The following is a 10100-nucleotide window of genomic DNA, read 5'->3' on the forward strand; positions in this document are numbered from 1 at the left end:
AAGAGCCCTCAAGGTACTGTGCATCTGTTTACCTAAGTTATAGCCATGAACTGACTGGAAGGTGGTACGTTAAAGGAACATGAAACCAAAAGTTTTTCTTTCATGATTTCAAAAGAGCATTCAATTTTAAACAACTTACCAATTTACTTCTGTTATCTCATTTGCTTCATTCTCTTGATATCCTTTGTTGAAAGCATACATAAAGTAGCTGCTGATTGGTGGCTGCACATAGATGCTTTATGTGATCGGCTCACCCATGTGCATTTCTGTTTCTTTAACAAAGGATATCTAAAGAATGAAGTAAAATAGATATTAGCAGTAAATTGGAGTGTTGTTTAAAATTGTATCCTCTATCTAAATCATGAAACAACAATCTTGGGTTTCATGTCCCTTTGAGGAAAAGTTGCAAGTTGGAATTCCTTTTGTGGGTCCCTTGATAAGCTTTGCAGATCACGCTGAACTGTGTGTATATTTATAAGGAACGCTTAAGCAGTGGGCCTTGTCGCATCTGAATTGCGCACACAGATACTTTATATCTGCTCACTGCTGCAAGGTGAGATTATTTGCATAGTGCCTCAACCTGTAGTGCCGTGTTTTATTTTATGCATCAAATATGTTTCTTTCATGTAATTAGCAACAGTCCATGAGCTAGTGACATATGGGATATACATTCCTACCAGGAGGGGCAAAGTTTCCCAAACCTTAAAATGCCTATAAATACACCCCTCACCACACACACAATTCAGTTTTACAAACTTTGCCTCCTATGGAGGTGCTGAAGTAAGTTTGTGCTAGATTCTACGTTGATATGCGCTCCGAAGCAGGTTGGAGCCCGGTTTTCCTCTCAGCGTGCAGTGAATGTCAGAGGGATGTGAGGAGAGTATTGCCTATTTGAATTCAATGATCTCCTTCTACGGGGTCTATTTCATAGGTTCTCTGTTATCGGTCGTAGAGATTCATCTCTTACCTCCCTTTTCAGATCGACGATATACTCTTATATATACCATTATCTCTACTGATTCTCGTTTCAGTACTGGTTTGGCTTTCTACTACTTGTAGATGAGTGTCCTGGGGTAAGTAAGTCTTATTTTCTGAGACACTCTAAGCTATGGTTGGGCACTTTTATATAAAGTTCTAAATATATGTATTCAAACATTTATTTGCCTTGACTCAGGATGTTCAACGTTCCTTATTTCAGACAGTCAGTTTCATATTTGGGATAATGCATATGAATTAATCAATTTTTTTCTTACCTTAAAATTTGACTTTTTCCCTGTGGGCTATTAGGCTCGCGGGGGCTGAAAATGCTTCATTTTATTGCGTCATTCTTGGCGCGGACTTTTTTGGCGCAATTTTTTTTTTCTGTTTCCGGCGTCACACGTGTCGCCGGAAGTTGCGTCATTTTTTGACGTTTTTTGCGCCAAAAGTGTCGGCGTTCCGGATGCGGCGTCATTTTGGCGCCAAAAGCATTTAGGCGCCAAATAATGTGGGCGTCTTTTTTGGCAATAAAAAATATGGGCGTCACTTTTGTCTCCACATTATTTAAGTCTCATTATTTATTGCTTCTGGTTGCTAGAAGCTTGTTCACTAGCATTTTTTCCCATTCCTGAAACTGTCATTTAAGGAATTTGATCAATTTTGCTTTATATGTTGTTTTTTCTATTACATATTGCAAGATGTCCCAGATTGACACTGAGTCAGAAGATACTTCTGGAAAATCGCTGCCGGGTGCTGGAGCTACCAAAGCTAAGTGTATCTGCTGTAAACTTGTGGTATCTATTCCTCCAGCTGTTGTTTGTAATGAATGTCATGACAAACTTGTTAATGCAGATAATATTTCCTTTAGTAATGTTACATTACCTGTTGCTGTTCCATCAACATCTAATACTCAGAGTGTTCCTGTTAACTTAAGAGATTTTGTTTCTAAATCCATTAGGAAGGCTATGTCTGTTATTCCTCCTTCTAGTAAACATAAAAGGTCTTTTAAAACTTCTCATTTTTCAGATGAATTTTTAAATGAACATCATCATTCTGATTCTGATAATGGTTCCTCTGGTTCAGAGGATTCTGTCTCAGAGGTTGATGCTGATAAATCTTCATATTTATTCAAAATGGAATTTATTCGTTCTTTACTTAAAGAAGTCTTAATTGCATTAGAAATAGAGGATTCTGGTCCTCTTGATACTAAATCTAAACGTTTAAATAAGGTTTTTAAATCTCCTGTAGTTATTCCAGAAGTTTTTCCTGTCCCTGATGCTATTTCTGAAGTAATCTCCAGGGAATGGAATAATTTGGGTACTTTATTTACTCCTTCTAAACGTTTTAAGCAATTATATCCTGTGCCATCTGACAGATTAGAATTTTGGGACAAAATCCCTAAAGTTGATGGGGCTGTCTCTACTCTTGCTAAACGTACTACTATTCCTACGGCAGATAGTACTTCCTTTAAGGATCCTTTAGATAGGAAGATTGAATCCTTTCTAAGAAAAGCTTACTTATGTTCAGGTAATCTTCTTAGACCTGCTATATCTTTAGCGGATGTTGCTGCAGCTTCAACTTTTTGGTTAGAAGCTTTAGCGCAACAAGTAACAGATCATAATTCTCATAGCATTGTTAATCTTCTTCAACATGCTAATAATTTTATTTGTGATGCCATCTTTGATATCATTAGGGTTGATGTCAGGTATATGTCTCTAGCTATTTTAGCTAGAAGAGCTTTATGGCTTAAAACTTGGAACTTTGCTTTCCCTTTCTTTCCAGGGTAATAAATTATTTGGTTCTCAGTTGGATTCTATTATCTCAACTGTTACTGGAGGGAAAGGAACTTTTTTACCACAGGATAAAAAATCTAAAGGTAAATTTAGGTCTAATAATCGTTTTCATTCCTTTCGTCACAATAAGGAACAAAAGCCTGATCCTTCACCCACAGGAGCGGTATCAGTTTGGAAGCCATCTCCAGTTTGGAATAAATCCAAGCCTTTTAGAAAACCAAAGCCAGCTCCCAAGTCCACATGAAGGTGCGGCCCTCATTCCAGCCCAGCTGGTAGGGGGCAGATTACGATTTTTCAAAGAAATTTGGATCAATTCAATTCACAATCTTTGGATTCAAAACATTGTTTCAGAAGGGTACAGAATTGGCTTCAAGATAAGGCCTCCTGCAAAGAGATTTTTTCTTTCCTCTATCTAAATCCCAGTAAATCCAGCGAAGGCTCAAGCATTTCTGAAATGTGTTTCAGATCTAGAGTTGGCTGGAGTAATTATGCCAGTTCCAGTTCTGGAACAGGGGCTGGGGTTTTATTCAAATCTCTTCATTGCACCAAAGAAGGAGAATTCCTTCAGACCAGTTCTGGATCTAAAAATATTGAATCGTTATGTAAGGATACCAACATTCAAAATGGTAACTATAAGGACTATCCTGCCTTTTGTTCAGCAAGGGCATTATATGTCCACAATAGATTTACAGGATGCATATCTGCATATTCCGATTCATCCAGATCACTATCAGTTTCTGAGATTCTCTTTCCTAGACAAGCATTACCAGTTTGTGGCTCTGCCGTTTGGCCTAGCAACAGCTCCAAGAATTTTTACAAAGGTTCTCGGTGCCCTTCTGTCTGTAATCAGAGAACAGGGTATTGTGGTATTTCCTTATTTGGACGATATATTAGTACTTGCTCAGTCTTCACATTTAGCAGAATCTCATATGAATCGACTTGTGTTGTTTCTTCAAGATCATGGTTGGAGGATCAATTTACCGAAAAGTTCATTGATTCCTCAGACAAGGGTAACCTTTTTAGGTTTCCAGATAGATTCAGCGTCCATGACTCTGTCTCTGACAGACAAGAGACGTCTAAAATTGATCTCAGCTTGTCGAAACTTTCAATCACAATCATTCCCTTCGGTAGCCTTATGCATGGAAATTCTAGGTCTTATGACTGCTGCATCGGACGCGATCCCCTTTGCTCGTTTTCGCATGCGACCTCTTCAGCTCTGTATGCTGAACCAGTGGTGCAGGGATTACACAAAGATATCTCAATTAATATCTTTAAAACCAATTGTACGACACTCTCTGACGTGGTGGACAGATCACCATCGTTTAGTTCAGGGGGCTTCTTTTGTTCTTCCGACCTGGACTGTAATTTCAACAGATGCAAGTCTGACAGGTTGGGGAGCTGTTTGGGGGTCTCTGACAGCACAAGGGGTTTGGGAATCTCAGGAGGTGAGATTACCAATCAATATTTTGGAACTCCGTGCAATTTTCAGAGCTCTTCAGTCATGGCCTCTTCTAAAGAGAGAATCGTTCATTTGTTTTCAGACAGACAATGTCACAACTGTGGCATACATCAATCATCAAGGAGGGACTCACAGTCCTCTAGCTATGAAAGAAGTATCTCGGATACTGGTATGGGTGGAATCCAGCTCCTGTCTAGTTTCTGCGGTTCATATCCCAGGTATAGACAATTGGGAAGTGGATTATCTCAGTCGCCAAACGTTACATCCGGGCGAATGGTCTCTTCACCCAGAGGTATTTCTTCAGATTGTTCAAATGTGGGGACTTCCAGAAATAGATCTGATGGCTTCTCATCTAAACAAGAAACTTCCCAGGTATCTGTCCAGATCCAGGGATCCTCAAGCAGAGGCTGTGGATGCATTGTCACTTCCTTGGAAGTATCATCCTGCCTATATCTTTCCGCCTCTAGTTCTTCTTCCAAGAGTAATCTCCAAGATTCTGAAGGAATGCTCGTTTGTTCTGCTGGTGGCTCCAGCATGGCCTCACAGGTTTTGGTATGCGGATCTTGTCCGGATGGCCTCTTGCCAACCGTGGACTCTTCCGTTAAGACCAGACCTTCTGTCGCAAGGTCCTTTTTTCCATCAGGATCTCAAATCCTTAAATTTGAAGGTATGGAGATTGAACGCTTGATTCTTAGTCTGTGATTAATACTATGTTACAGGCTCGTAAATCTGTATCTAGGAAGATATATTATAGAGTCCGTAAGACTTACATTTCTTGGTGTCTTTCTCATCATTTTTCCAGGCATTCTTTTAGAATTCCGAGAATTTTACAGTTTCTTCAGGATGGTTTGGATAAAGGTTTGTCTGCAAGTTCCTTGAAAGGACAAATCTCTGCTCTTTCTGTTCTTTTTCACAGAAAGATTGCTAATCTTCCTGATATTCATTGTTTTGTACAAGCTTTGGTTCGTATAAAACCTGTCATTAAGTCAATTTCTCCTCCTTGGAGTTTGAATTTGGTTCTGGGGGCTCTTCAAGCTCCTCCGTTTGAACCTATGCATTCATTGGACATTAAATTACTTTCTTGGAAAGTTTTGTTTCTTTTGGCCATCTCTTCTGCTAGAAGAGTTTCTGAATTATCTGCTCTTTCTTGTGAGTCTCCTTTTCTTATTTTTCATCAGGATAAGGCGGTGTTGCGAACTTCTTTTACATTTTTACCTAAGGTTGTGAATTCTACCAACATTAGTAGAGAAATTGTGGTTCCTTCATTATGTCCTAATCCTAAGAATTCTAAGGAGAGATCATTGCATTCTTTGGATGTAGTTAGAGCTTTGAAATATTATGTTGAAGCTACTAAGAATTTCCGAAAGACTTCTAGTCTATTTGTTATCTTTTCTGGTTCTAGGAAAGGTCAGAAGGCCTCTGCCATTTCTTTGGCATCTTGGTTGAAATCTTTAATTCATCATGCTTATGTCGAGTCGGGTAAAACTCTGCCTCAAAGGATTACAGCTCATTCTACTAGGTCAGTTTCTACTTCCTGGACGTTTAGGAATGAAGCTTCGGTTGATCAGATTTGCAAAGCAGCAACTTGGTCTTCTTTGCATACTTTTACTAAATTCTACCATTTTGATGTGTTTTCTTCTTCTGAAGCAGTTTTTGGTAGAAAAGTACTTCAGGCAGCTCTTTCAGTTTGATTCTTCTGTTTATAATTTCAGTTTTTTTCATTATAAGATTTAAACTTTATTTTGGGTGTGGATTATTTTCAGCGGAATTGGCTGTCTTTATTTTATCCCTCCCTCTCTAGTGACTCTTGCGTGGAAGATCCACATCTTGGGTAGTCATTATCCCATACGTCACTAGCTCATGGACTCTTGCTAATTACATGAAAGAAAGCATAATTTATGTAAGAACTTACCTGATAAATTCATTTCTTTCATATTAGCAAGAGTCCATGAGGCCCACCCTTTTTGTGGTGGTTATGATTTTTTTGTATATAGCACAATTATTCCAATTCCTTATTTTTTATGCTTTCGCACTTTTGTCTTATCACCCCACTTCTTGGCTATGCGTTAAACTGATTTGTGGGTGTGGTGAGGGGTGTATTTATAGGCATTTTGAGGTTTGGGAAACTTTGCCCCTCCTGGTAGGAATGTATATCCCATACGTCACTAGCTCTTGGACTCTTGCTAATATGAAAGAAATGAATTTATCAGGTAAGTTCTTACATAAATTATGTTTTTTATTTAGCACAGTATTTTATTTATTGCACATTATGATAACTGTTTGTTCTATCTGTTATATTTTAATACTGGGAGACGACCCAGTTAATTAAGTACTTTACGGTTTTTAAGACTGATCTATTAAAACTTATTATTATTGGTATCTTCAGCATCTTAGCGCCCTTTTTTTTTTTTTTTTTTCTCTCTTTTCTTTTATACTTGTAAAGATGACCAAAATGCCATTCAAGTGCCTTGAGGTGTTGAATTTAAAAAGAAAGTTAAATCTGGTCTTGAAAAGATGTTGAAAAGTCTCCTGAAAATTAGATTGTGATTGTCAAAAATGTTTCAGTCCCATAGTAAAAATATATATTTTTTCCAGTTTGCTGAAGAACCCAAAAGTTTTTTTTTCTTCTTCTCCTTGTAAAGAACTGAAAACCTTTTTTTGTGGGCCCCTAAAGTACGGAATGCTGGAGGGTGCTCTTCATACTATCAGCCTTTACAAGTGGCAGTGTTCTCATGACAACACCTGCTCACTTCTAATTTGACAAGCAGCTATCAAAGCACGCAGCATTACAGCAGACAATATGCAATGGCATCAAGGCTTAGATTCAATGGAAAAATGTCTATAAGGACTCTTATTGAAATTTAATGTTATTACAGTATGGTAAAGGCTGCCGTTACGCAGGTATCATTATTTGGGTGCCTATGTTTTGACTGTTGCAAATTGCTACGAATTACAGGATAATTGCTTGTGGTTGTGACTTGATTATCATCTATAATACAAACCAACAAGTGACTTTAAAGAAAAATGCAAGCTATTGTTAGGTTAGAAAACCAAGGCCATATCAGACATCAGATTTCCTACCTCTAATTATCTTGTACGTCTTTCAGATGCCATCATTTCCAGTTATGGTTCTTAACTCCGATTCTTTGATTTCCTTCTAAAGTTTTAGGAATTCAAAATGTATGGTTATTAAAATACAGTGAACAGTAACTTCTCATTTCCTGACATTAAAGGGATATGAAACCCAAATGTTTACTTAAATGATTCAGACAATGTTCTCTTTATTTGAAAAGCAGGAATGTAAGCTTAGGAGGCAGTCCATTTTTAGTTCAGCACCTGGGTAGCACTTGCTGATTGGTAGCTAAATGTAGCCACCAACCTCTTATGCAAAAAATGTCATCTTTATTGGGACTTCAAAAAAAAGAAAGACAACGTCTCGGACCTCTAGTCCTTAGTCATGTCAATACACAAATGCAGGTAACACACCTTAATAAAGGGTTAGAGGTTACAAACCACACCTACTAATTAACTTTTTAGCTGCAAAATCACAGATAGTGTTTCAGTATTACCTGACTAAAAAAGGATGCGCCATCTAGTGACAAAATACAAAAAGTGCATGCAAATAAAATCAATTATACAATGTTGCATATAGCAAAAGTACAGAATACAGAGTACAAAATATCAATGTTATATAATTATAGTTCACAATAGAGGTAGATCAAAGGAAGACCGAAAGGTCATATTCTTTATTCATTCCATTAGGAAACTGAGTCTCCGTTATATTGTTGGGGATTTGTGTGGTACCCCTGCAGCTTGCACCACCCATTATCACTGTGCTGTACCGCATGGACTGTAAATGTAGCCACCAGTCAGCTAGCGCTACTCAGGGTTCTGAACCAAAAATGGGCCGGCTTGCAAGCTTAAATTCCAGCTTTTCAAATAAAGATACCAAGAGAACAAAGAAAAATTGATAATAGCAGTAATTTAGAAAGTTGATTGCATGCTCTATCTGAATCATGAAAGTAAACATTTGGGTTTCATATCCCATTAAGGTAAATATTTAATTACTGGTAATGTGCTGCCCTTACCTGCACAGAAAAAATATAAATCCAAAAAACAGAAGCACCAAGAAAACTGCCAAAACAAGGAAATTAACAAAAAATTCACTTCTGGGTTGAGCTTTCTCACTAGATAGAAAGATGCCTTCACAACGAACACCAGTGTAATTATCAATACATCTGTAGGGAAAAAATATTTCATTAAACACATATAAATATTTAAGGGTACTTACAGGGACATACATGTTCCTGTAATTAAAGCCAATTAATATCTAGGTTGTATATCACAGCAGCTTACTTCCTGTGGTCAGTGGAAATACTTGTAGAGATAGAAATTTGATGGCACTGCAATTTTAAGCAACTTTATAATTTACTCCTATTATTGCCTTTTCTTCATTCCCTCGGTATCTTTATTTGAAAAGCAAGAATTTAAGTTTAGATGCCGGCCCATTTTCGGTGAACAACATGGGTTGTTCTTGCTGATTGGTGGATAAATTTGCCCACCAATAAACAAGTGCTGTCCAGTGCCTGAACCAAAAATTGGCTGGCTCCTTAGCTTAGATGCCTTCTTTTTCAAATAAAGATAGCAAGAGAACGAAGAAAATTGATAAAAGGAGTAAATTAGAAAGTTGCTTAAAATTTCCTGCTCTATCACGGAGTCACGGAAAAAAAATTGGGTCCAGTGTCCCTTTAAAGGGACAGTCTAGTCAAAATGAAAGTTTCATGATTCATATAGAGCATTCAATTTTAAACATCACTTTTATCATCAAATTTGCTGTGTTCTCTTGGTATTCTTAGTTGAAAGCTAAACATAGGTAGGCTCATATGCTAATTTTTAAGCCCTTAAAGGCCACCTTCCATCTCAGTGCATTTGACAGTTGTTCACAGCTAGAGGACGTTAGTTCATGTGTGCCATATAGATAACATTATGCTCACGCTGGGGAGTTACTTATGAGAGGACACTGATTGGCTAAAATGCAAGTTTGTGAAAATAACTAAAATAAGGGGGCAGTCTGCAAAGCCTTAGATTCAAGGTAACCACAGAGGTAAAAAGTATATTCATATAACCATGTTGGTTATGCAAAACAGGGGAATGGGTAATAAAGGGATTATCTATCTATTTAAACAATAAAAAAATCTGGAGTAGACTGTCCCTTTAAGAATAGTTAGCTGAATGAGCCATTGCTTGAAATTCGTATACATGGAGATTCAAAAAGATACTCTGAATAGTTTTAAACACACGGGTTTACCATTTGCATCAATACACTTTTATTAAGCTATCTGTGTATTTTCATGCTTATTCGAAAAGAAATGGAAAAAATACACATCATTTAATTCCAGCAAATGGAAGTATATTACTTGATTTTTACATGAAGCGAAAATCAAACAAACGCTTGTATATTTGCACAAAAAAAACATACGAATGTTTGTATATTTGCTTGTAAACTATGTGTCTATTTTGTCATTTCGCCATATTTGTTATAAAATATGTTTTAAAAAAATATGTGAAATTGCTCCTTTTATGCTTCATATATACTGCATGTAATTGTTGTTGTCAGGTGTTCAAATACAGAATCAGTTCTATAAAACATTTAAAGGGACAGTAAAGTAAAAATTAAACAGTCATGATTGTGATAGATCATGCAATTTCAAACAACTTTCTAATTTACTTTTATCATCAAATGTGCTTTGTTCTCTTGTCACCTTTTGTTGAAGAGTAAACCTAGGTAGGCTGATAGGAGCTTAGGAGCATGCATGTGTCTTCAGCAGTGTCACAAATATCTCAGGATTCAGCTCCTAAGGAGTTAACTT

This window comes from Bombina bombina, chromosome 6 (genome assembly GCF_027579735.1).
Source record: "Bombina bombina isolate aBomBom1 chromosome 6, aBomBom1.pri, whole genome shotgun sequence".
Lineage (NCBI taxonomy): Eukaryota > Metazoa > Chordata > Amphibia > Anura > Bombinatoridae > Bombina > Bombina bombina.